Genomic DNA, 27,279 nt, shown 5'->3' with positions numbered 1-27,279 from the left:
CCCACCAGTTCTCCCAAATAGCACTGATGAGCAGTGAAGATTTTAAGTAGTTGCCAAACAGATGCCCATATGTTCAGGCCAGGATGCCTGATGCTGCATAGACCAGTCTGATAACCCGCATTAATGTGAAAAGCTCAATACCCCTCCAGAGCTTCCCTATTTATTATTTGTATTGCAGCAGCATCTGGGACTGGGAACACATTGTGCTTGGCACTGTATGGTGTGAATACTTTGTATTTAAATTGCCTGCCTTTAGGAATATCATAGACTTGTGGTTCCAACCACAGTAGCATGACCAGTTCTTTTACCTTTCGTTTGGTACTTCAAGCTCCTTCATCAGCACCTTAATGATAAGTGGTGGGCCCTGATGCTGACTGCCTCTCCTTCCACGAGGAATAAGTTGAACAATCCAGTTCCCTTACAAGCTAGGCACATACTTTTGAATGGCATAGACAATGGCTGGCTAAGCCAAGGTTCTGGGGCCTGACTGAAAGCCCATTTAAGTCAACTAAAATCTTTTCAGTGAGCTTTGGATCTAGCTTTTAGTCTGGTAAACAGGTAAAAAATAACATAAAAAAGGAGCCACTCACAACCATTCTTTGATTCTCTGTATGTACTTTTCTGGCATTTTACTGGTTATACAATATACCTGAATACCAATATTTCATTATTCCCAGGAGAGTCCTTAGTTTGTTCTGTATGATCCAACCGTCCAAACTCAATCTCCAAAAGGATATATTGAGCCAAAATATCTTGTCTGTTACTGACAACAAATGCAGCTGAATCGTCGTAGCCAAGAATAGGATTTATTCCACAGAGTAGCTTGGGAAAGATCAGATACTGAGTTTATTACAACATTATCTATTATTAATTAAAGGATTATTATTAATTAAAGGATTTATATGTTTAAATAATAACAGTTTTGGATTATTAAAATCTATCGCATTTTCAATACCAAACCAAGAGGGCAAAGAGCTATTTTATATGATTTTTCTAAAGGGGTCAAAATATGGCAATTTTTTCTGTACATGTATGTGGGAAGGGTATTTTGAAATTTTTTCCTTAAAAAAAAAATCATGTTTTTTTTTCTTTTTTCATCAAAAAACCTGAAACCATGACCCATTTTTTCCAGTGTTAATGTAGCCTGTTGGTCCCAGGATGGATGAGATAATACCAGGCCCACAAAGGGGGCAGTTGCCCAGGGGCCATGGCAATTTAAAAGGACCCAGAGGCCCTAGCTGTCACCGCTGCCTCAGTAGCAGTGACAGCCGGGAGCCCTGGGCCCTTGTGGTTGGGCCACAGGGCTCCTAGACATGTGACACTGCTCCAGGCCCCTCACTTTTGGGGGCCCTGCGGGCTGGCATGATTAGCCAGTGCGGGTGGTCTCAGAAGTGACAAATTCATCACTTCTGCCCCAGGCCACGCCCGCCACGCCCCACCCCACCAGGGACATCCCTGGCCCTGGGACCCAGAATTTCTGTCGGTGGGTCTGGATAATACCTTTTATTGAACCAACTTCTGCTGGTGAAAGAGTCACGCTTTTGAGATCTGTGGCAGTCAAAAGCTTCTCTCTTTCATGAACAGATATTGGTCCAATAAAAGATGATACCTCACCCACCATTTAGGGATTTTGTTACAATTTGGGAGATTTTAAAAAATATTTTTACCAAACAAAAAAAAAAGTTTTGACATTGTTTTAGTTTCTGTTATTTTAACTGAAAAGTTAGAAGATATTGACCAAAATGAACATTTTTGATTTGGAAAAAAATGCCATTTTTCATTTAAATAAAACCCCAAAAGGTGAAAAAAATCAAGCAACTCTAACAGCAACATTCCATAGCTTCCCCATGCCCTCCCACAGCGCCATCCCTAGACGAGTGCAGGGTCCGGGACGGAAGTGACAGATTCGTCTCTTCCAGGACTGACCGCACCGGCCAATCACACCGGCTCGCAGGGCCCCCCAAAGCGTGGGGCCCGGAACAGTCGCCCCGATTCGCCTACTCAAGGGACGGCTCTGCCCTCCCATCAGTGAGCCTCCCCCATGAGATCGAGTGACCGTCTCAAAGGATGAAAAAATAGGTCTCGGATGAAAGAGTCTCAGCCCATGCAATCCTTTTTGCTGAGTCAGATGCCAAGAAGGGAACAGTTAGTGACAATTATGATGTGGACAGTTACTTGAGTGAGACCACTGAACTCATTTTACATATGTTGCCAAATAGTCATTGAAGGTGGCAACTTCGAGTCTCCATACCCAACTGTAAGAGATTCAAACAAGGTGACCTCATAGACTTAAGGTCAGAAGGGACCATTATGGTCATCTAATCTGACCTCCTGCACAATGCAGGCCACAGAATCTCACCCACCCACTCCTGTAACAAACCCCTAACCTATGTCTGAGTTATTGAAGTCCTCAAATTGTGGTTTAAAGACCTCAAGGTGCAGAGAATCCTCCAGCAAGTGACCCAGGCCCCACGCTGCAGACCTAGGGGTGCCAAACTAATGTTCCAGTACAGGTCCCTCAAATGGGAAGCTCTGATCCTAATTTTATACTAGCCGCACCTTAAAAAGATAAAGGAAGTTGAAAGAGCCAATGTTTTGATAATTGGTTTTTAACGTTGGCTTGTTAAATCTGTCTGAATTATTCAGTTTGAATGAGAACTCTGCAACTTTGATTTGTAGGTGAAATTGTTATTCTTAGCAGCTTTCCCATGGTAGGATTAAATGTCAAGGCTCTCAGTTCCCCATGGAATCAATAAGCCCCGGCACTAGTCCCTGTAGGAAATGAAATTGCAGAAAAGAGAAAAGGTAATTGCTTTAAATGGTCTAGATGTGCAAGTTTCACAGATTTCCTTGGTGGACTTTTCCATTAAACTTGGTACTATTGTTTTAAAAATATTGGTATTTCTATCTATGGGAGTGTCCAGCCTTGGCCAGACTTTCAGCTGGTTTAAACCAGTGTCAGTGAATCCCTGCTGATTTATACCAATTGAACTTGTGGCCCATGATCTGACGGCTTATGTGTGAGTAGCACACTGTGCTATTGTGCGAGAGCTTTACACTTGGCCCCAGAGATGACCAATGCCTGCCGATAGTGGCGGGGTGGGGGAGGAGGGGAGCAGAGTGAGGGCAGCCGGCTTCAGCAGTGTTACTGAGCATGCTCAGTCTGTGTGAGCATGCTCAATACAAGCCAAGCAGCAAATTGGGGTTGGGGATGTGACCCTGCCCCACCACCCCCCGCACACACACACACACACATACACAGATACACACATGTTGACTCTGCTTGGCCCAGAGAGAATGGAAAATGACTGTCAATGGGATTTTGGCTCCTAAGGTCCTAAATTCCTTTTGAAAATGAAATTTAGGCTCCTAAATCAGTGAGGCACTGCAACGCTAAGTTCAGCGATGACAAAATGCCTTTAAAAATCTGGGTCTTAGACTCTGTGTGCCTCACTCCACCTGCAAAAATTACATTAATGCTACTCTCCTTCCTCTTGAAGATGTTTTCAGAAGAAATACATTAAATATTGTCAGGTGCTCAGATACTATAGTAATAGGGGCCATCCAAGCACCCTAAATAGATGGATAGAAAGGAAAGAAACTGGGCATAGTAGGAGAAAGATGAAGGGAAAATGGCCCAATCCTTGAACCTGACTCAGATCTTTTTTTTCAGAGGAAAAGTCTGTCTCAGAGTGGGCCAAAGCCAGCCGGAGACTGAAGGGAAGTGGGCTTGATGTTCAAGGCAGGTTGTGCAGGCTTGGTAGGATATTTGGATATTGTTTCTCCTTTTCTGCTTTCTCTGCCTTTTTTCTTCTTTGCCCATCTCCTTCATCCTCTACACTCCTTCAGTCTTACTGAGTGTGCAAGATTTGCTGCATACTTGCAACCTGCTAGCCTACCTCCACTCTCTCAGCTCGGCCATCGGTGCACCCTACTCTGCCTAAAACATATGGCCCCAGTCTGGCCCATTTCAGAGGAAGTAGGAGAGAGAAACAATCTTGCGGGGAACAGCCTAGAGGACTGTGCCAAGCACCAAGTGGCCCCCCATGTACATGTGCACCCTGAGTCAGATATCACTAAGAGGCAAGAGTTTTGATCAGGGTCAGGGCAAGGGAGCTGAACAGGACAGGCTGAAAGGAGGGTTGGGAGGAGAAGGAGGGAGTTTGGACATCTGATGAGGGAAAGAAATGAGCTTTCCCAAAGTCCCACCGCATTTAAGCTTGCACATCACTGGTACATATAGTAAGGGCAAATGACTGCCTAGAGTAGAGCAGAAGTGGCTCAGAGGTTGGATAACTATACAACCCTACTCAGATCAACTTGAGTCCATTTGGGCATCTGTTGCTGGCTGACATCAGGTGGATAAAATAGGGAATGTCCCTAGGTTTCTAAGGGAGCCCTTCAATAAGTGAGAATATTTGGGAAAATGTGTATTATATTCCTCTGCTTATTTCAGTCAGTATGAGTTACCAATGCAAATATCGAAAGCTGGCTTACTAATAGTATGTTTTCCAAAGGTATTGTGTACATTTCCAATTTTGGTTTGGAACAGCTCTAAGGTAAAAATAGTGCTAAGGATACACCTTTATGAACCAAGGTCCTTCTTCAATCCATGCGTAGCGTCATTGATTTGTGTTTGTTTTTGTGAGGCTCATACTGTGCCTGATAAAAGTAGGAATAACCAAACTTTTTCTGTAAAATCCAACTAACTTCTGAAAAAAAAGAGAAAAATGTTATATTTAGTATAGTGCTTTTCATCTACAAAGTGTTGTGCTAATTAATCAGAAATTTAAACAGCTGGCAAAAGCCAATGGCTCTATGCTGATTTTAAACAATAATAATTCAACTGCTCTAAGTACCTTTGCTTTGCATTTTTGCTTGTTTTCTCTGCCTTTAAATGGGAATTGCAAGGGTTTTGATAAAAGGATTGAATCCATCATTCTAGTTAGTTATTTATACCACCCTCATCACCATGGTATCAGAGTGCCTCAGAGATTGTGTCATTTCTCTGTGGCTTCTGTATGAGTCTGTGTAGCCTCTGCTAAATTCTTGTTATGAAAATTCTTAAAGTCGCAGCCCGTGGTAGGACCAGTATCCCTGTACTTACTGGAGAAGCAGTCCGTTAGGGGGACTACTTTTCCTTTTCCTTTAGTGATGGAAGAATACTATCATAAAAGCTCTTCTGAATAGAATTAACTGCTTCTAGCCACAGTGATATCACTCGACCCTTAGCTTGGGGCAAACCTCATCCCCCTTGACAAGGTTAATTCCCACCACGTAACTGGCACCAATGGATATTGTCACACTTCCTTCTACCCCTGAGGCAGTGTGTGGAACACCTTTGCAGCCTTCCTGCAATTGTTACTACAGCTCACAGGCTGTAGTAGAGGCTACAGCTACTGCTTCCCATTACATGACTAGTTGTGCCCTCCAGAATGGGTTTGTGCATCACTGGATGCTTGCATTTCACAGACCTGTTGGACATGCCTTTGGCATTCCTCTGGCATGCAATGCCAGACCTACCCAAGACCTGATGTGTGATTATTTTGCCCTCTAGTGTCTGGAGGCCTATGTAGAATAGAAATTTTAATTATACTACAGCTGCTGGAGAATCTCGTTTTTCTTACACGGTAGAGAGCTTTGCTTTTGAAACAGAAGGTCCTGAGCACTGTCTCCATGATGACTCGGCAATCTAAGCAGTCATAGTGTGAGGATTAGGGGACATGTGTAGTCTTCCTGGGCATCTGTTCATTACAACATCATGGGGTTTGCAAAAATTGTATTGAACTTCAGACTACAGAGAAGAGAGGGGGAGAACTCATTTCAGGCCCAAGATGATTGCGAGTGTTATAAGATTTGAGTTTCTTTAATGGCTTATTTAAATCCTGCTCCTTGGTGCTGATTGGCATGTAGAGCTTTAAAAGCAGCAAAGAGTCCTGTGGCACCTTATAGACTAACAGACGTATTGGAGCATGAGCTTTCGTGGGTGAATCCCCACTTCGTCGGATGCATGGGAGCTTTGGAACTGTAGATTACTTAATGCAACCTCCATGGACAGGGGCAGCTCTAGCTCTTTTGCCACCCCAAGCATGGCAGTCAGGCCATGCCTTTGGCGGCATGCCTGTGGGAGGTCCACTGGTCCTGTGGCTTCAGCGTACCCGCCGCCGAATCCACGGGACCGGGGACCTCCCGCAGGCAAGCCGCTGAAGGCTGCCTGACTGCCGCCCTCGCAGGGACCAGCAGGGTGCCCCCCGCGGCTTGCCGCCCCAGGCACTCGCTTGGAGCTCTGGTCCCTGGAGCCGCCGCTGTCCATGGAGCCAAACATTATACGAGCTTTAGGTTACATAGAAGAGGCACTAAATAAATGAACGGCACAAAATATTTCTAATCACTAATGTAACAGTAGAAGGCCAGAGCGTGACCGTCTGTTGTGCTGATGCTCTGGGGAGGGTGGCTTGGTCCCAGTCCTTGCACTCCATGGTCCTGGCCTGTTCGCCACACATATCTGTTGCATGGGCTCCATGCGCTCAGAGGAACAAGTTGCACGATCCTGCAATCCATGTGTGACCCAGCACTGTCCAGCGCCTTACTCAGAGCAGTGCTCATCAGACCCGGTGTATGCTGATAGGAACCATTTTAGGCTTAGGGCAATTAATTTTCAAAGAGATGTGTATGGGTTTCAGCCACATGGCTCCTATTGGCTGTAAAATCATGCTCTTAAAACCCCATGGAATTTATCCCTTGGGGTTATGTTCATGTACATAACATTCACAACGAGCATAATGTTCGTGTACATGCACATACGAGGTGTGTCTATAACTCCATGTGTTAGTGCTGAGGGGGAAATACACCCTCTGGTCAAGAATAAATCAGCCCCACCCACCCTTGTGCCTTGTGTGTTTGTGGCTATGCAACACTGAAAAATCATTTTTATGGCAAGTTAGCAAGATTATACTATAAATATTACATTACAAGGTTCAGACGCGGTACTATTTTAAACATATCCACAGTTTGCTACAGATCAGTGTGTCACTTAAATATTTTCTTTGAAGAATACATTTTTGAAACACATCATAAAAATTCCAGCACTGAGATTTCTCAGCTTGCTCCATCCCAGGGTGTGTCAAAATGTCTTTATTAAAATAAGACATTAAAAAGTTATAGGTTTGACTTTGGGGGAGTTGCAAGGGATTCAGAAAACAGGCAGTGTAGCTTTAATTGAAGGAGACAATGTTGTCAGTATAGGTGTTCCTACAGTTATAAAACCCAGCAGTATAGTATTCATCAAGTCTGATTCCACCTGACACTTGACTGAAAGCATTTTGCACTAATTTGCTTTGTGCTTGTCTAGTAAATCTAGAAAGAATGAGTGAAGGGGTGATAGGTGGCCATTAAACAGAATAAACAGCCCCTGGCAAGTGAATGGGTTTTACAGACTTGTTGCTTTTGGGGGGAGGGGAGAAGATTATAGGTTTCTGAATCAGCATGTGGCTGGCTCTATCACTCTGTAATCACAACTGTTTTCTTTGGCCCAGAGACCCAAGTGTACCTCCAGAGAGGTTACTACGGTGAAGAAGGAGGCTCTGCCCCTGAACCTCCACAGGAGACCCCTCTAGACATATGATTCATATTCCAACTGTGATAGAAGCCTAAATGGCAATTATTTTATCATATAAACACCAGTGAGATAGATTTCAGTCTGGAGCTGATTGCTTTCCTCGGATAATCCTTTTCAAATTTTCCTTACATAAAATGTAACAGCTTTAGGGTGTTTTCAGGTCCCCACTTATGGTTCAATTTATGGTAAAAACCTTGGGCCTGTTGTCATCTTTGTCTAACTTTGCTGATAGCAGGCAGGAAATAGCTGTGTAAAGGCAGGAGGGGGTAAATAGCTCACTCTGTGGCCTGTAATTGGTTCATATTTTTGGACTGTGAAGAATAGAAAAGGAGGCAGAGAAGGGCTGGAAGACAGCCTAATAAGGAACACATGGGCATCTGAAAACTAAACACAGCTGGACCAAGAACTACATTTGACCACCCATTCCATCCTTTCAGATTTCTTAGCATTGTTGTTGTTATTAGTGAAGAATATATAGCACCGGATTTCTAGGGGAGGATGTGAACTGTGCTGCGATAAAAGGCTAAATATCATGACTAATGAGAAACCAAAACAAGAACTTCCTTTTTATTTATTTATTTACTTGCTTTGGGTTCTCTTATCTCAGCAAGTTCACTGCTGCAGCTTTGCTGCAGTATGAAATCAGCCAAAACTTTTCAGGGCTTCGTTCCCAGGGCCAGCTCCAGCGTTTTTGCTGCCCCAAGCGGTGAGGGGGGGGGGGGGGGGGAAAGCTGCGATTGGCGGCACTTTGGCGGCAGCTCCACCGCCTCAGCTCCACCGCCTCTGAGAAGGACCGAGGGACCCGCCGCCAAATTGCTGCCAACAGGGGTGGCTCTAGCCATTTCGCTGCCCCAAGCACGGCGGCATGCCGCGGGGGGCGCTCTGCCATTCGCCGGTCCTGCGGCTCTGGTGGACCTTCCGCAGATGTGCCTGCGGAGGGGCCGCTGGTCCCCCAGCTCCGGTGGACCTCCTGCAGACGTGCCTGCGGAGGGTCCGCTGGTCTCGCGGCTCCAGTGGACCTCCTGCAGGCGTGCCTGCGGATGCTCCACCGGAGCCGCAGGACCAGCAGACCCTCCGCAGGCACGCCTGCGGGAGGTCCACTGGAGCCGCCTGCCGCCCTCCTGGCGACTGACAGAGCGCCCCCCGCGGCATGCCACCCCCAAGCACGCGCTTGGCATGCTGGGGCCTGGAACCGCCCCTGGCTGCCCAAGACCCCGACATTCCGCCCCTTTCTGTTGGCCGCCCCAAGCACCCACTTGCTGCACTGGTGCCTGGAGCCAGCCCTGTTCGTTCCCTAGAAAATGAAATTCAGCTGAAAGGATTTCTTTCTCTCTCCCCTCCGCCCCCTAAAGAATGGATGCAGGTAAAAGCTCATCGACTGAGCGAGGCTGTAGTGAGAGTAAAGAACATACCCTGTCTTTGTAGGGTCAAAAAGGGGTTAGCCTGTATTTCTCCCCTCACCCCCAGTACAGCCCACAAGTTGCTGCATGGAAGGCTGATCAGAACCATAGCTATGTCTCCACCACACCTAGACTGAAGTTGCCTCTCTTGGAGACATCAAGAGCTGCTTCTGTGCTTTGAGCCTCCTTGGGATCAGGGCAAGCAGCTAGCTGTGGTTTGGCTGCCTCTAGCACACACATGTTGTGAAGAGGGAAGGACACCCTGCAACCCCTTCCACTTTGTGTCTCTGCAACACCACCATCATCACTTGGGCCTATTTACAATAAACCAGAGCCACCCGGGGGGGGGGGGGCAAGTGGGGCAATTTGCCCCAGGATCTGGGCCCCACAGGGGCCCCGAAAGCCCTGGCCCAGCGGCGGTCTAGGTCTTCCACGGCATTTTGGCAGCAGGGGGCCCTTCAGTGCTGCCGAAGACGCTGAGCGACTGCTGCCGAAATGCCCTGTGAGCCCTGGCCCGGTGGTGGTCCGGGTCTTCGGCTGCAGGGGGCCCTTCTGTCATTCCGGGTCTTTGGTGGTATTTCAGCGGCGGGGGAGCCCTTCAGTTGCTCCGCATCTTCGGCAGAACTGAAGGGCCCCCCGCCGCCGAAATGCCGCCGAAGACCCAGACCGCCGCCGGGTGAGTACAAGTGCCGCAGCTCCCCCGCTTTGCCCCGGGCCCCCTGAATCCTCTGGGCAGCTCTACAATAAGCAATCTTTCGTATGTAATAATAAAATTAATTAATTAATTGGAGATATACCAATCTCCTGGAACGGACCTTGAAAGGTCATCGAGTCCAGCCCCCTGCCTTCACTAGCAGGACCAAGTACTGATTTTTGCCCCAGATCCCTAAGTGGCCCCCTCAAGGATTAAACTCACAACCCTGGGTTTAAGCAGGCCAATGCTCAAACCACTGAGCTATCCCTCAGCATCCCAGGGCAATGGTTCTATTCCTTCCCCCTAACACACACCCCACTCGTTTGGTCTGTGAAAGTATTTTGTTTTGTTTTTAATTAAAAAGTGCTGCTGTTTCAAGTATTTTATTCACACTTCTAGTTACATGTAAACAAAACAAACAAAAAAACCCTAAAAGCTCTCACCGCAGCTTCGCCATTAGTGTTGATTGTATTGAGCATGAGGCACTCCACTTCAGAAAGTCATCATCCGGCACTTTTTAAGCCAAATATTGTGCACGAAGGACAGAACAAACACGGATGACTTTCATCCTTCAAACACTGAAGCAGAGTTGCAGAGCCTGACATGAAAGGGCCTCCCTTGCACTCTCGTCCACATAGGTCTGGAAATGGAGCCTGAAATGGCTAACAATGTTGGTAATAATAGGGGCCTGCCTGGCATCAAGAGGTGAGCTGAGGGACTTCAAAAGCTGGCGTGACCCTGGCTGCAAGAGCATTTGGTCAGGGATTCTGGCTCCAATTTTTATTCTCTTCCCTTTGAAGGGCTTACAATTGGGCGACGGGGATGGAAATCAAGCATTTTTTACATGAACTCTGCAACGGGAAATTATGAGAGATGAAAAGGAATTATGATTATCCTGCTGGGGTTTTGGTTTTTTATTTTATTTTATTTTTAAAAGGCTGCAAAGCCAGGGAACAGCAACACTGCAATCATTGATCCTGAAAAGGGTCTTCAGAGATTAGTGCTCTCAGTGACAAAGTGTACCTCAAGGGTGGGCGGCAAAGTGGAGGAAAGAGACCCTTAGGCACTAAAAGAATACAGGTTCTTAAAGGAACACTGCACGCCTGTAGAAAGCTGCATATGAAAAAAAAGATGTTGGCCATAGCTTAACCCTAGACTTTGAAATAACAACAGGGGCTGGACTGTGGAAGCCTGTTTACTTCACCACATTCTGATTTCTTTTTGCGGTGTCAGATTCTGACCTCATTTTCACTAGTATGAGTCCAGAATTATTTCATTGACTCTACTGGTGTTACTGTTGATTTACACTGGTGGAAATAACTTTTATGAGTTCCTCAGTATTTAAACTAGTGTAACTAAAATTATATTCTGTGCCACAGTTCCGTTCTCCTGGTTATTTTTAATAAGGTTTCATTATTACAGGTGGTGCTGGTACCACCACCTATTATGAAGGTTGCCTGACACATTCCATTACAAGATCCTGTTTTCAGCTGCTTATAACTTTGCCAAACTTTAATCACTTTTGGGATGAAATTCTCCATACTGAGTGTCTTCCTTACGCTGATTTTTTTGGGGGGGAGGGGGATCCCCTGCCTGATTCAATGCACTGGATGGACCAACACAACCAGTCATGGTTGTGTAGTGAAGGAGACTGTCATCTGTAGGAGCTCTGCTTCATTTGTTGCAGAAGCTGGAAGGTGTGTACTTATAGTGGTTCAAGGAGACAGTGTCACTAAGCCCACCCATAGCTAAAGGCCCTCCCCCTCAACTGAGAGGGAGGGACCGGTGAATACTGGGGATAACAAATGAATGAACAGGGATGCGAGTGAAGGTCATAGGGTGAAAATCAGGGAACTGGAAAAGCACACTGAGCAGAGAACCTCAAAGGTGTCAAGGGAGTCAGTGGATGCTGCCCAGAAGAACTCTGCTCTGAGATGTGACTTCACAAGGGAACAGAAAGAGGCCCCACAGTTACAGAATGCCCCCCCCCACATCCAACTTCCTCCTCCTGGTATGATGGATGGCCATCTTGGCCAACGGCAGGAGGAGGTTGGCAAGAAGGTCCCATGACTTTATGAGGCCATGGATAAGGTGTGCCAGGATCAGGAGGTGTGGGGGAGAAGTGCAGCCAGTACCTCGGGAGGAGGTTCTGGAGGAGCTGGAAGAGGGACTGCAATCTGACACACTCTATGTAGATGTGCACCAGAAGGGGCAGGTGTATGGGGAGTTCGTGAACCACGCTAGGTATGGCACTCATGCTCTTGGCTCCGTGGAAGGACCCTTGGAAGGTGTGTAGTGAATGACTCAGAGGATTGCAGGAAGAATAGGGTGGTTTCATGGTTGAGACAGTTGAATGCTGCTCTGGAGAACTGGAGTCTATCCCTGCCTCTGCCACAGAGCTCCTATGTAATAGTGTATAAATCACTTAAACCAAACTTTTTCAAGTGATCACTAATTGCGTGTTCCTGTTTTCTAGGTGTCTGACCTGAGACCCTTAGGTTTGACTTGCAGAAATGCTGAGTTCTTGTTGCTGCAGCTAACATCAATGAGACCTATAAAGGGTTATATTTTTTTAAAAATCAGAAAAATCAGGTCTAAGTCCTCTAGATTTGGGCATCCAAAATTAGTGGATACTTTTGACCTTACTCCCTCTGTGCCATAGTTCCTCATCTGCAAAATGAGGATAATACCCACTCCTCTCAGAGAGAGACTGTGAAAATCAAATTAATGTTTGTGAAGCACTCAGGGGAGCACCATAGAAAAACCCATGTGGAAATGAATAATTCTGGCTGTAGAGTAGGATGTGAATATTGTGCAGTAAATAAGGCAGGGGGGCACACATTGAACAATGAGAAGAAAACAAAATATTGAATAGCTGCTCATTAAGTGAGCACCATCCATTCTTTGCTCTGAATGAGTCAGATGGTCCGTAGAAAAAAATAGTATGTGATCATCTAATTAAAGGTTATAAAATAATGCTTACACACAAGGGGGCCAAATTAAGGTTGTACAAGCAACCTTAATTCTGGCATTTTCTAACTTTTGAATGCTTGACTTTGCGACCTTAATAATGTTCTTTTAATGTGTTTCTGTGTGTGTAATTTTATATTATTTCTCTGTAGTGTTTCCAGCATAAAAGGCACTACTTGATGTAATCACTTGCAGAAAGTGATTTCTCAGCATGTAAAAATTTCCTTTCCTGTATTTTTATTTTTTAGCTCTGGGATTAGACACAGAAAGGTATACACCTGATCCAAAGCCCACTGAAATCAATGGGCATCTACCACTGATTTTATTGGATCAGTCCCTAAGAGATTTGGTGCTAAAGAGCAAGGGTGATCTGGCCCAGAAGCTTTCAGAAAACCGTAGCTCTCATGTGCTGTTGCTAAACAACTGATGACCAAACTCATTCCTGGTGTAACTGCACTGACTCCTTGCCAAGCACTCAAAGAGATGAATCTAGCATTGTTAATTACTGTTTGTGCCCGTAGTACCATTGCCTGCAGCATAGCTTGATGGATACCTATGGCCCTGGCCATGAAAAGAAAAATGTCAACAACTTCCATCTGGCAGAAAAATTTAGGACAGTTATTTAGTCTATAAAATAGGGAATTCACTTTTCCAAGTATTTCAATTTGTTAACAATGTTATATAATTTATTTTCTCTACTTCCCCATAGCTGCCTCTCCCTTATGAATCCAAGCAGGAGGAAGTGGGTGGAGGGCAGCAGCCTGGAGTTCGTGAAACCCAAACTCCTGCCAATATGTGTCTAAATTGCATAAGAAATAAAAGTGTGAAGTTCACTCCAGTCAGAAGGCCCTCGCAAGGTCCTATGTACCATCTAAATCCTATTTCAGTCCATAATGCACTAAGCCTTGGTAGAAGTGTTGGTTTTGAGGAGCTCCACAGGGGCATGGAGTAAGCCTTCCTGGTCCTCATGTGCTACTTTGTATGGTAGGGAAAAGAAGACTACAAAAGATGTGTGTATACTCTGGACACTCCAGACACTGTTGAATAAAGAATCAGGACAGGATATGAGGGAGCAGAACAGAATATAAAGGTTATTACTCAATGTGCGGGGGGAGACAATAACAGAAAATGTGGAAATGGCAGAAGTGCTAAATATCTTTTTTGTTTCACTTTTCACCAAAAAGGTGAGTAGCAATTGGACGTCTAACACAGTGAACACCAATGAAAAAATGAGGTAGGATCTGAGGCTAAAATAGGGAAAGAACAAGCTAAAAATACTTAGACAAGTTAGATGTCTTCAAGTCACCTGGGCCTACTGAAATGCATCCTAGAATAGCCAAGAGCCATTAGTGATAATCTTTGAAAACTCATAGAAGATGGGAGAGATTCCAGATGACTGGAAAAGGGCAAATATAGTGCTAATCTATAAAAAGGAGAAAAGGAGAACCAGGGAAATTACAGACTAGTCAGCTTAACTTCAGTACCTGGAAAGATAATGGAGCAAATAATCAAGCAATCAATTTGCAAACATCTAGAACAGTGTTGCCCAAGCAGCACAAGCCAAGGGATGTGCTGGTCGCTGCTTCCCGCCACCCTCATTGGCCTGGGACGGCGAACCATGGCCAGTGGGAGCCGTGATTGGCTGAACCTGAGGACAGGGCTGGTAAACAAACCAGCCCGGCCCGCCAGGGTGCTTACCCCGGCGAGCCGCATGCCAAAGGTTGCCGACCCCTGATTTAGATAATGACATAGAAAGTACACTTATAAAGTTTGCAGATGATACTGATCCATGAGGGGTTGCAAGTGCTTTGGAGGATAGGATGAACATTCAAAATGATCTGGACAAACTGGAGAAATGGTCTGAAGTAAATAGGATGCAATTCAGTAAGGGAAATGGGAAATGATTGTCTAGGAAGGAGTACTGCAGAAAGAGATCTGGAGGTTATAGTGGATCACAAGCTAAATATGAGTCAACAGTGTAACACTTCCACAAAAAAAGCAAACATCATTCTGGGATGTATTAGAAGGAGTGTTGTAAGCAAGGCATGAGAAGTAATTCTTCCAGTCTATTCTGCACTGATAAAGCGTTAGCTGGAGTACTGTGTCCAGTTCTGGGCCCCACATTTTAATAAAGATATGAATACATTGGAGAAAGTCCAGAGAAAAGCAAGAAAAATGATTAAAGGGCTAAAAAAATATGACTTATGAGGGAGATTGAAAAAAAACTAGGTTTGTTTAGTCTGGACAAGAGAAGACCAAGTGGGGGTGGGGGGCTTGATAACAGTTTTCAAGTATATAAAAGTGTGTTACAAGGAGGAGAGTGAAAATTTGTTCTCGTTAGCCTCTGTGGACAGGACAAGAAGCAATTGGCTCAACTTGCAGCAAGGGAGGTTTAGGTTGGACATTAGGAAAAACTTCCTAACTGTCAGGGTAGTTAAGTACTGGAACAAATTGCCTAGGGAGATTGTGGAATCTCCATCATTGGTGGTTTTTAAGAACAGGTTAGACAAACACCTGTCAGGAATGGCCTTGACTGCAGGGGACAAGACTAGAGGACCTATTGAGATCCCTTCCAGTCCTACACTTCTAAGATTCTATACTCCTTCCCCTCCTGCAGCTGCCCATGGGCCCCCTACAGAGCTGGACTCTGAACCATGCAAGGGTTCAGGGACTCTGAACCACTGCACACTATACCAGTTCTTCTGTCATCATGTTCTCCAAACCCAAAGAAATAGGGAAAGTACTTTCCCTTAAGGTTTACTTGGGCCATAGAACCTTGTGTGGAGCCTTAAGGAGTATATCTGATCAACTTTTAAATATAATCCAAACATTCCCCATGGAGATTATTTCTCTCCCCCACCTACATGTTTATCTTACATGTGGAAAAAAAGTGTCAATAGAATAAATGTGATTGGACGTTAAGTTTCAGAAAGAAGGATGTCAGTGGCTGCAAGGAATGTTTAGTCCTTCATGCTCCTTTGATATACCTGGGCTGTTGAGCATATATATGATCCGCTAACTTGTGTGCACCTGTGCACAAATCCAATTGTACAAAATGATGGTGCAATTCACATCAGAGCCCCTGAAGTGCAGTTGAGGTGTTTTGACCACTGTTGTGGTGTATCACTGAACAGTAAGTACAGTTCCTTCTTCATTTTGTTAAATATGTACCCAACTGGATCTCTCATTATAGGCCTGGTCCAAAGTCCATTGAAATCGTTGGAAAGGAAGCACATTGACTTTGCCAGCCTTTCGATCAGATCCTTCATTAGTTAATTCCAACATGAATTAGCATGCACTCACACCTAACCTACCCACACCCTTTTAGGACAGTGTCATTGTACTATCCTGTATCAATTTGATTTAATATTCACTATCAACGGTTCTCACATCATGCTCCATAAAACACTCCCTGGTGGTCCTAAAAGAGCAGAAAGGTCAGGTACTGGTTACATCTCAGCTTTCATTCTAGCTACTACTCACATTATAAGGCAGCTGCAAATACATGAAATACTTGCCTAATTTCTCCATGTGAGTAATTGCTATAGTTGCCACAGGGATGTTTTGTGATTGTGAATGGAAATGGAGGTGGTTCTTGTGATAACTAATTAGAGGAGAGTTGTCCATGAGACAATGTCTTCATTAAGTTGTGATCCAGAACTATAAGAGAACCTGAGAATGCCTGTTCTGCATTATATTGCTTAACTCTCATGGCCAATGTCTCCATGAAAATGAGGTTGTGTCCTTAAAATCTTTTAAATATTAAAAGTCCAGATATGTTTATGAAATAAAATTTATGTAGCAAGCCTTTAAAATGTTGTTTTGTGAAAAGGCTGCCTATGGCAATATGACTTAAAAATGAATGTATCCCCTTCTAAAGTACCATTTGCTTTCACGAGTCAAATTACAATCACATGAATACCCCCATTGTTAAAGTATAAAATTTAAACTTAGTATAAGATTTCAAACCAATATCTGACATCAGTCTTTCAGTTCCCTTTTCCCAACCTCTTTTTCAAATGCGATGAAAAGCTGCTTAGCATTTCTAAAGCCAAATTGCCAAAGCCTTTTGCTGTTATTAAAGTTTGTGTGTTAAAGCTTTGAATCAATACTACGAATTGTTAAGTAGTGAAATCTTGAACTTGGGATGGGGAGTAGTGGGAGAGAAGAAAACAAAGTCCCTGAACTACAGGTAGGGGAGGTAAAGCTACTGTGTTTCTAATGTACTGCTAAATCTGAGCACTTAAAACTAACAATTAAAGACTAGTCTAAAATAACATCTGCAATCAAAATCTGTAAAATTACTGCAAGGACAAGGGAGAGGCCAACCCTTAATTTTATTGCTAAATTTAAGAAATTTGCAAAGAACCAAAGCATGAGGGAATCGAGCAATGATTCCCAGGGTTCCCAACTCACTCTTCAGCTTACTTGATGAATCTCTTTGATCTAGTATTGACATCTCATCAGATTTCATGCACTGTTTTGCCCACTTGCCAAAGCCAACTTCCCAGAAGCAAAAATGTGTGTTCCTTTCCTTGGGGTAATTTGAAACATTGACATGAAACAGACCTCTCACTCTTCCTCTGCTGTGGTTTGCCTTTCTAGTAGTTCCCCTGCTAGTGTCTCCTTAAAAACACTCAGAGGTCAAAGCAGGATTCAAATTGCAGTGTTCTAATCTATTGTGAGTAATACAATGATTAGGTGTTAAATGTATGAATACCAAGAACAGAAAAGAGAGAATACATAAGTTGATTTGGGGGCCTGGGATTTGCATTCATCCAATATTTTTGAAATACCTGTACAAAAACGTTGGGCTTTATTAACCATTTTTTGGCTACTTGAAGAATCCTGGCTGTTGACTCTTTGTTCAATGCTGCATAGACTTTGCATGACAGAAAGAAATGGAAAACACCCAATACCTTATAATAATGCTGTCGTATGAAAGAGTCACAACTGAAAAACTTTCTTGACCGCTCTAGAAAATTATTTGCAGGGATGGCCTCAAGCATAGGCTAAGATGGTGGATGCTTAGGGTAGCAGATCTAACGGGACACCAGAATAGCATGGGGAACATTTTGGATCGTCCCCAGGTGGCCATTGCAGATCCATTTTTTTCTGCCTTTGGAGTTTTTCAAGCACTCTGTGCCTCTTGTACTGTAAGCTAATGGTGCCTCCATTTCCCAGCTGTCATGTGCACTGGGCATCTTTGGATCCCAGATGTGCCTCACAAAGCAATGGCTGCTGAGGTCCTGTCTTTGGAGCATTGAAAAATAATTCATCGGAAGCATTTTGGAGCAAAAATGAGCTGCCGCAGCTCAAAACAGAAGCAGGGACTTCCATTTTGAGCAAGATGTGGCACAAGCATTGGAGCAGGTGTGGGCTAGTGTGCAGCAGGATGCAGTGAGTAGGTGACTGGGGTGGCAGATCATGGATGTGCCTAGTCCTATCTTTGGCTAGGGCATCAGTGCATCTAGGGTGCGCCTCATTTGCAGTCCTGGATTAACCCATCATTGGACCTCAGAAAAACATACTTGCATGCAACAGGCTCCTAATTAATCATCTCCTTTCCAGATCAGTCAGTGACTGGCTCCTGCTGCACACTCTGAGACACTGCCCTATTAAATCCCTGGTGTCAGCACCCCGCCGTCCCTCTCCCGGCTAGCTCCCCCATGTGGGCACTCACCACAGCTCCCCATCTGGCACCTGGATGATGGTAGTGAAGCTCCGGCTGGTCTGATTCAGGTACCTGTGCTGGAGCTGGTCCCACAGCAGCAGCAAGGGGCATCAGCGCTGGCCTTCCCACTCAGGTTGGCCCCAGTGCACCTCTGTCATGAGGGGGCCACATTTGAGTAGGTGACATTGAGACCTGGTGGACAGGGCACAGCTTAGCTCATATTCTCCCCCACACACACACCCCATGAATTATGCCGTAGGCATGTGCCCAGGTTGCATATGCCTTAATGCGGCCCTCCTTATTTGCCTGTTCATGCTTCTGACTTGCTTGATTGTCACCACTCCATCTAATGAGAAAAAAATGCTCAGAAAAAAGAATTCCATTGTTTTCGTAAAGTTACAATGCCAGTGCGGAGAGAAACTTTCCTTTGCCAAATGGACAGCAATGAATCTTAAATTCAAGAGGCATGGGTCTGAGGAGAAGAAAAATAACTCTTTTATCAGGGCCAGGAGAAACAGCATCGAGGTAACTTGTGAAATATTAGAAAGTGCAGTTCAGTGAGCACCTCTCTCTGTGCATTTTAATTGTGTCTTTGTGAACTTGAACTATTGTGGGGCTTTTAGTAAAGCTCTACTGAGCTCTACTGGCTCACCAAGTTCAAAGCTACATTGTAAGTCGTTTTTATTTAGCGCCTGCTGACAGCAAGTACTGTAGGTAGAGAAATATTAAGTACCACTTAAATCCATTCCTGAACATCGTGTTAGAAATATACTGGAATGATACTTGCTCTGACTTCATTGAAGTCCATTATAAACTCCCCTTTGGCCTTTTCTAACATACACCTTGCTACAACATGGAGAATCTTCAGCTTCTAAGTGGGTGAATTCTAATTCTCTCACCCAGTGTTCAGCAGTTAGTGCTCAAACCCCAAATCAACTTGCTGCAAAGTCAGTATTACCATACTATCGATTCTGTACTCTTGACCCCACTGACACCGAATTCAAGGGTGATGCTGACTAGAAAACAGAGAGTGAGCCCCTAAAAAAGAGCCACTAGAGTCGTGCACGGCTCTACCGTCCGGCATGCTTTCTGATGGAAAATCTCAGCTACAACAGAGAGAGCTACCCAAAAGGTTGCAGGGCATGCCATGAGAAATGGAACCCCAGAGGATCCAGCTTTTATTGAAGTCAACTGGAGTTTGGCCATCAGCTTTAATGGAAGAAGGCCCAAGACATAAAAATGTATTAAAGACTTGGCTTTCTCCGCTGAATCTGTACCATGCAGCCGCAAGAGGAGATGATAGACATCAGCAGCACCCTTCATGAAACCAAGGTAGAGTGCCATTAGAACCACTCAGAGATACTCTCTGTGCGCTGATAATGCAGTGAAAGGTGGCAAAAGTCATTGGTAGTACGGCGACTACCAAATTAGGCAGCAATGCTCTGCCACTTATTATAAAGTGTGTCCAAGTAAATGAAAATGAGCATTCCAGGGGTCTCTTCCCTTCTGAATGCACAGAGGAGCCAGGTGCTGAAGTATTGTTTTCATTGTACCATTAACACCAGAGGGGTTTTTTTTGTTTGTTTTTTGGTGGTTTTTTATTTGTTTGAAGAAGTCACAGACTCAAGTCATTTGAACATGAACTCCTCCTCCAGCAAAGTCTATATGCTCCCTGCCAGTCAGAATGGCAAATCCTAGTGTTATTCTCAGATGCCTTTATTTTTCCCTCTGCCCCTGCAGAAAGCCATCCTCTGCTGTCATACCAGCTGCATTTTCTCTGCATGAAGACGGCACTCACCCTTTTGGTGAGCAGGGACAAGCTGGAATGTCTGGCTAGCAAAGTCTATCATAAACCACTGCTTCCTGTTATGACAGTCATGTGTCTAAACATGCTGATTTATTTGGGTCAAACTGACTAACCTGCATGGATGAGACTGGAATCAGCAGGTAGTAAGTCATGTAACAGTGAAAAAGACCAAAATGTGACAGGTTTTCAAAGGAATTTCAATTGACTTTTATTCTTTTTTTTTTAAATTGAACACACTGTACAGAAGTGCCTTCCGCAAGGTTAGACTACTCTGAATTTCTGACCTGGCCTTGCATTTTTACACCGGTGCATTTCCCTGAAGAGCAAAGCAGAAGTTTGGGAAATTGCAAATACTGAACCTGGATCATTGAGAATAAAAGGGAGAGAGGATCATATTTTGATGAGGGGAATCTTTGTTTATAGGAGAGCAATGTTGTCTAGAGGTTAGAGAAGGAGACAGAGACAATGGGGACACCTAAGTTCTATTCCTGGCTCTATCATTCAGTTAGCCCCTGTGCTTCAGTTTACCTGTAGGTTTACCAGTGTGTATAATACCACCTAACTAACTGGTAAGTGTGTTGTGAAGCCTAATTAATGTATGTGACTAAAGTGTTTTGAACAAAGGAGACCGAATATAAAATATTTAAGGCCTGATTTTCAGAGGTACCAAAAGCACCTCCACTTCCTGTTGACTTCAGTTGGAGTTGTAGGTGCTTGGTACTTCTGTTGTATATACGTACGTTTTTATACCACTTGAAATCAGGATGATCAAGTGCAAAACATTGTTAGAAAAGTGTATGCGAGTGGGGGGAGGGTGAATTGCATCTTTACACCTTTAATAATAATAATACCTAGCTGCTATATAGCACGTCTCATTAGACAATTTATTTTGTATATATGGACACAAGTCAGAGAGATGATGCTCTTCCCAAATAGTCTGGAAGATCTCTGGGACTTCACAGCAGGTGGTATGTTACTTTTATTTGAAGAGAGGAGTTATGCAAAAAGTTTATGTGCAATCAAAGTCTTCCCAGTTCTAATTAATATATATATAAATATATGAAGTGTAAATAGCTCATGAAATATTTTGTAGCGAAGTGTCCTATGTTGATGCTAATGAAAAAGTAATGCCTGGTATATTTCACATTGGAGAGCCTGGGGATATAGATCCATGGAAAAGCAATTCATACTAAACTGCTTTATGAGTGCAAAAATTCTGTTAGCCTAAAGCTACAGCTCTGCATAATTGTACAGTGGGGAGGGGAAGAGAAAAAAACCCTCCTCTGCCCCGTGTTTGCAGTGCACTCATTTATTTTTCAACTCTGGTAATGGGTCATTCTCTCCAAGATGATGACATCCATATTTCAGCAAAGAGGAGTCTTAATCTACTGTATTCACAGCCAATCCTGACGATTTCTTGTCATCTAACCAAACTGTATGTCATTCCTATTCATTTTCAGTATTTTAGCATTGCAAGTGGAGGTAAGGAAACATATGAAGGCCATGGGGGAGAGGAAACTAACCTGGAGAATGGTTTCATAATTATAATAGGCCATTTAATCATTGTGATTGTTTAATATATTACAAACACAGAGAAATAAGGATAGAAATTGTGCTTTAGCCATCAGTCTTTTGTTATCACCTAAGCTTATTGGAGATTCAGCAGTATATAGTCCCAATACTTTGCTCACATATAAAGTGGCCCTAATTATGTGGGCAGCTAGAATCCCCTTTGAGAGAGAGGGATGGATAACAAAACAGCAGGTAAGAAATGCCTGCTCCTTACTTCTTTGTTTCTTCTCAGTTCCCCTATACCTAAGCCTGCATATGTGGCTGGCTCCGTCTTTGTGACACTTTAAATGTGAAACAAGTAATTTAGTTGAAAATTTTCTGGTATTTTTTTACATGCTTCATATGTTGGGTTAAAATCCATTAGCATACAACAAAAATCTGAGCAGATGCAGTGCAACAGATTCCTTAAGGGAGTCCATATTTTTACATATTTTGTAATAAGGAAACTGTCACTCCCAGATGGTATCTAGCTAATAGTGGTGGTTTGCTTGCTGATAACACACTAAAAAATAAAATTAATTGTATTCTATTTGATGACAATGAAGCCATTATCATATATAATGTACTCTTAAAGGAAACATATCCAAAAGATGGCCTCTCTGAATAACCAAGTTTAGTTAGTTTCTATGTCTGTCCCTTTTCTTCCCCTCCACCACAAAAAAAATCCTTTGGAATTCCTTGCAATGGAAACTTCCAGCTGCAAAGTGCAATAGGCTATAGTTAGTGCAACTAAAGAGCAATGATAATTTGTGTCGTGAGTTTGGGTTGGCAGGTCTTCGGTACTATGATTATAGTGGTTACCATTAAACATCAACATACACCAACCATTTCCAGACAGCGCTATTTGAGATACCACAGTTATGTATTATAGTGTGGAGAAACAACTACAAAATCTCCGCTTTCACTGAGTGGTAGCTGTGGGTAATCGTTGACATTTTAATAGCAACCAGTGTAAGATATTTCAGCTATTGTATCGACTAGGGGTCAGTGCCTAGGTTCCAGGATTGGTATTCAGTAGCCAAAGGATATCATGGCAACCTTTTAAATTAAAAATTTTATATAAATGTGTTGAGATCTCTATGCTGTAGAAATTTTTCAATGTAATATTTTTAAAAAAAACCATAACACTTGCCTTTTCAAAGAACTTTTGTTAGCATGCAATGTTTGGCACACACAAAAATGATGCCTCAGCTGAAATTCCATTCTTTGGATGTCTGTGAAAAATTCCAGACAGTATTTTTTTAAATTGAGGTTGGTTATATCATAGTGGAAGTTAAATGGTCATAGTCACATAGGGCCAAGATTTTCAAAAGTAACTACTGATGTTGGGTAACCATCTTGAGGGACTTTAATGAGGCCTGATTTTCAGAAAACAGTGAAAACACCCACCCTTTTAAGATATCTCAAGTTGGATACCCGAAATCTGAGGAAGTGTTTGAGTGTTGTTTGTCTTTCTAAAACCACACTGGACTGGGGCTGAATGACCCCACCCAGGAGGTGATGTTAGCCTGCAATCTTCCAAACCACATTGGGTCTTACCAATTATCAATGATAATATATAGCTTTTATGGAACACTTTTCATGTGTAGATCAAAAGATTGCTAGCACCAAGGCCCACAGGTCTTGAACCCTTGCCTACAGGGCTTTTAGGAGCTTGACAGACCCAACTTGCCACACACTGATCTGCTGACAGCTGCTTGAATAGCAACTGAGTTCTGACAGAGGACTTCAGTCTTGGGCTCTGATTGGTGGAAAACTGAGGCGTCCTGATTGGTCCTCAGCCTCTTTTTAACCCAAGCACAAGAGCAGGAGGTTGTCCATGCAGCTAGGTTTTCTATAATCAGCACTGCTTCCTTTGTGATACTTGTGCCTACTGATTTCCTGACTCTGTCTGCCCTCTGGCCTGTTTTGGACTCTGGCCTCCTGGCAGCCTTGCTCCTGCTCTGACCAATAGCTCAGACTGCCCATGCCCCAGTTGTGACAGTAAGTATCCTTAGACCTATTCTCTATATGGAGGAATCAAGAAAAGAGTGGTGAAGTGATTTGCCCCAGCTGTGACAACACAAGGAATAGAACTCAAGGCTTTGGGCTCCTAGTGATCCACAGATCACTCTACCTCAGTACAAAGTTGGGAAGATGTATTGTTATGGGAAGATCCTGTTTTGTGGCCTGTTGAGTGGAGGGACATACTAGAATGTGGGGCTTTGTGTTGGGGAGAGAGAGGGGATCACTTAGTTTTTCTAACTATTCAGCCAGACTTTTTAAAGGTCCTTCATCAGTAGAAGGATGTTGTTTTGTTGGTTTGTAGTGCGGCTGTGTGAATGCTGGTTTTTGAATGTTTGTTTATTTCAGTCTCCTTCTTGTACAGAGCAAAAATGATGTAAAGAGAAAAAGGAGATTCTCGGTTAAGCAGAACTCTACTGTAGTCCTCTCCGTTGAATGTGGCTCAGTGCAGTGCTGTGGGGGAGGGAAGAATATGTGAGGTGTCTGCTCCCAGATACGTATTTTGAGCCTGCATTCACTGCAATGTGTAACTGTTTTTCCGAATGTGCAATTCAGTTGCTGTAATGTTCGGTTACAGCTTCTCAGCGAGTGAGAGGATCCTGGTTGGGATGCAGGCCTGATGATTTCTGTGTCTGCGACTGCCAGAGTTTCTTATTATATGTTTGGTGGACCATCGCTCCTGTGATTGTTTGCATGCATCACACAGAACATAAGGACCCGGCGCACTCTGAGGATACTCTGAGATCCTGTTGGGAGATGGCCTGGTTTATCTTTCACAGCAGCTGAAGCTTCTGTCCAGTGAGTGATGTGATCTGAGTCCGACCTGCCTGGCCCCTGACTCTTGGCTTGAGGCTCTGGCTTCTGAATCCGTTCTCCATTTTCCCACCTGCATTTCCAACTCTTAGTGAACTGCCAGCATGGGTGGGATCTGTGGCTGAAACTCCTTTCCCTGCCAGCCTCCTTGACTTCAGCTCCTCTCTCTTCCTCCAGTGAGAGACCCAGAGGGAGCCGGAGAAGGAACCCAAGACAGGGCGTGTGGGTAGTTTGCAGGGTTAGGGGAGAGAGTGCTATTGCAACTATTGAGCAAAGATGCCAGCTTGCCCAACCCAACATGTGTGTGTGTGTGTGTGTGTGTGTGTGAGGTTCTAAGAGGTGTGGGAGATGAACAACTTGGGAGGAAAGGACTGAGTGAGGGTGGAGTGAGATTGAGGGAGAAGAAAAAAACTAAGAGGTTTGAGAACAAGAGAAAACTGTGGGGTAAGAAGCAGGATTTGCAGACTCCAGGCTACATGGGGAGGGCCAGACCAGTGCCCAGCTATCCTGGGATTGGACATGAATGGAAAAGGAAGAGACTCAAAAGTGACTTAAAGCCACCTTTGCATTCCCCCTCCTAAGCTGCACTGTGTGCTCTTTGCCTGAGGCCACACAATCACACATCCCATAATGCCAATTGGAGTTACTGGCATGCACCGCTGTGAAAATAGATCTCTGAATTTACATGAAATAACTAGTTATGGAATCAAAGGTTGCTGATGAAATATTAAAAATACACTGATCGAGGCTTAAATGACTCTGTGTGACACTTTCATGCCTCGGTTAAAATGTTAATGATCAACAAGTGTTTTGGGTTTTTTAGCTTAGAAATGGGACAAAGCTGGAACCTTGAACCCTACCCTTCATGAATTTCAGGGGGATCCCATTGAATCCCTAAATCTGAACTGCTGCTTGCAGTTGCAGTTCAGATTCAGAAAGACATTCATTTCTTCATCTTGCTATAGCTAAAATCTCATGGGAATGGTCATTCTCATAAGATTGCAGCCCAAAATGGCAGAAATCTCACAAAAATAATTGCTCTTGTAACACTGACACTCTAATTGTCGGTGGGTGGGATCAAACCTGGGACCTCTGGAGCATAGTGTATAAGCCTCTACCACAGGAGCTTCCATTTTGAATGGCGGAATTTGCTAGAGATGGCCTATATTCATGAGATTTCTGCCACTGGCAGCCCAGAACTTAGAGAAACAGCTTTCAAGATTTTAAAACCACTTAGCTGGAATCTTAATCTATAGCTGATCCAGAACCAAACACCTGGCCCCATTTCTTATCCATTAAGCACACAATGGCTACAATATTTTATTCAACATAAGTTGCAGTAAATCTTATCAAACAATTTTATGTCCTTACTATTATATAATTGATTTTAGTCAATGCTCAGCTCTTAATATCCAGCTAACATAGTCAATGATATTAACATATATAACACAACCTGTAAATTTTGGAGCCTTAAGTCATCCCTGATATCACTGTGCTTCCTGACATTATGGAGGCCTTCAAGGCAACACAGCTGATGTGTTCTCGCCTCAGTATTTTAATACTCTAGCAAAGGGTGTATTTTATGCATGATTCAGAAGGAAACCTGTTGGATGGCAAGGAATTTGGGCATCATTAAAACAACATGAAATTCCACAGTAAGCATAGGGAAAGAGCTATTTCTTCCTAGCCATATAAAGCATCTGCTTAAATTCTCAAGCATGGAATGTACAGAGTTGTTAGGCAAGATTTTTGACAGACTGTTTGGCACTGGGTAGAATTATCCCAAAGACCTGGCAGTGGAAAGAGTTTAAATAATAATGTGTCAAACACTCATCAAGAGAAATGGTAATTGATGCCGCCTCAGAACCTGGCTGTGCACAATGCCGGAAAGGGACTGAGTGCTTCCTGTGTCTTTCCTATTGAATGAAAAAGGAGACTTGACAGGACATACTTGGCTATGGTCATTGTACCAGCTTTCAGAGAAATTCCTTCAGAGCTCCAGATGCAACGAACCTCATGTCAAATAGGTCTATACTCTAATTTAAATCAGTTTATGGTGTGCACACGTGATGTACAGTGGCATATTTTCCAGGTAATGATAAAGAAGTTGGTTCACAAACACAGATTATATTTTTAGTATCAATATTGAGAAAGGTCCTTTTTCCATCTGCCACTTTGACCCCCACACTCCCCTTCCCATCACATCTTTTCTTAGTTCCCCTGAAGTGTCTGGGTTCTGACCTCCTATATAAGCGAAATGCCCAAGCATTCAGGGAAAAAAATAAATAAATATGGGACTGGAACCCAGTCAAAGTACTAGAACAGTATTGCACAGGTGCGATGTGAGGACAGACCATGGCAATAATGGAGAGCCCAGACATTGTGGGTGTTAGGGACCAGCTTTGAAATTCAGATCCAGTTCTGGTTGCAGGTTCCAATCTCTGGAACAGATTGAATGCTCCAAAACACTGTTTCCAAACTTCAGGGAGGAGAATGAAAAAAATCCAAACTTGTTAAGAAAGGATCTGAATGAAAAACAATACTTGACCCTTTCGTAGTCTCTTTCATCTGAAGATCTTCAAAGTGCTTTACAGAGTTAATTAACCACGTCTCACAATCAGACTTGCACAAACAGGTTGGCTGGAATCCAGAATGCACCAGAAATCAGGGATGGGTTTGAATTCCAGCTGAATCTGTGCAATTTCAACCCAGTCTATCTATATTTGA

At 43.7% G+C, this 27,279-nt stretch overlaps 1 long non-coding RNA gene across 2 annotated transcripts in view; it reads left to right on the top strand.

The window, feature by feature from the left end:
* The first annotated feature begins 23,565 nt into the window (after positions 1 to 23,565).
* LOC120373362 overlaps positions 23,566 to 27,279 on the top strand; it is a 79,201-nt gene continuing 75,487 nt past the window's right edge. For both annotated transcript variants that reach the window (XR_005585510.1, XR_005585511.1), the window contains exon 1: positions 23,566 to 23,718. This is a non-coding gene — a long non-coding RNA (uncharacterized LOC120373362). The remainder of the gene's footprint in view (positions 23,719 to 27,279) is intronic.

This window comes from Mauremys reevesii, linkage group 10 (assembly GCF_016161935.1).
Source record: "Mauremys reevesii isolate NIE-2019 linkage group 10, ASM1616193v1, whole genome shotgun sequence".
NCBI classification, from domain to species: domain Eukaryota; kingdom Metazoa; phylum Chordata; order Testudines; family Geoemydidae; genus Mauremys; species Mauremys reevesii.
Note: the sequence above shows the minus strand (reverse complement) of the source record. Positions and strands in the feature narration are given on the sequence as shown.